The sequence below is a fragment of the Chrysochloris asiatica genome, unplaced genomic scaffold (genome assembly GCF_000296735.1).
Source record: "Chrysochloris asiatica unplaced genomic scaffold, ChrAsi1.0 scaffold00225, whole genome shotgun sequence".
NCBI lineage: Eukaryota > Metazoa > Chordata > Mammalia > Afrosoricida > Chrysochloridae > Chrysochloris > Chrysochloris asiatica.
Window position 1 is genome coordinate 1627598 of NW_006408743.1, and position 756 is coordinate 1628353.

A 756-nucleotide genomic window follows, 5' to 3' on the forward strand; every position below is an offset into this window, starting at 1 on the left:
TATGCAGCAGATTTGCCCAATGCAATACATTATCTGATCTCTTGACTGCTGCTTCCTCAGGGAGGAAGATGTTGGCTATATAATCTGCTAATTGCAATTTAAGATAAATCCTAGCTGGTATACAATGCTAGGACTTCATCCCATTTTTATTTCAACAGAAGCTCTAGGAAAGGGAGACCGATCTATATTTTAATTGATATTGTTCAGCATTTTTATTTTAGAGATAAGGAAAATGAGGTTGAGCAATATAAAATGATTTTGGCCAAGATTATACAGTATCAGACACAAGAATGAAACCAGAGTTTCTGATTCACAGTTTAAATATAATTTTCTTCTTCCTAACTCCCAACATTACTAAACTCAACACAATTATGTTATGCTTACAAACAGGAAACAGGATATAATACATTTACCTTAGATGCGGAGTCCTGGTGTGGCTCTATAGGATAAGCGCTAGACCTCAAGGTCAGTTTGAACCTTAGATGTAGGTTTTCATGAATTAGGGAATAGAAGAGATGAGGCATTTGGGCAGAGAAAGTGCAAATCTGGAATTTTTCAGTGAGTTGAAAGTAATTAAATTAGTTTATCCTCTAGCATAAAACATATTTGTATAAAAGATGTGCTCTCTTAGTTGTGAATTATACATTGCATTTAATAATTTACATTTTTCAAGGACAGGGGCAACATATTCTTATTCACATACTGTTGTATTCTTTAAAATTTGTTTCCTTATTTTAATAAATTGATGTAATAACA

The 756-nt window shown here is 32.8% G+C and overlaps 1 protein-coding gene across 1 annotated transcript in view; it reads right to left on the reverse strand.

The window, feature by feature from the left end:
* TMPRSS15 (transmembrane protease, serine 15) overlaps window positions 1–756 on the reverse strand; it is a 313147-nt gene that overhangs the window by 296248 nt on the left and 16143 nt on the right. The window lies entirely within an intron of this gene.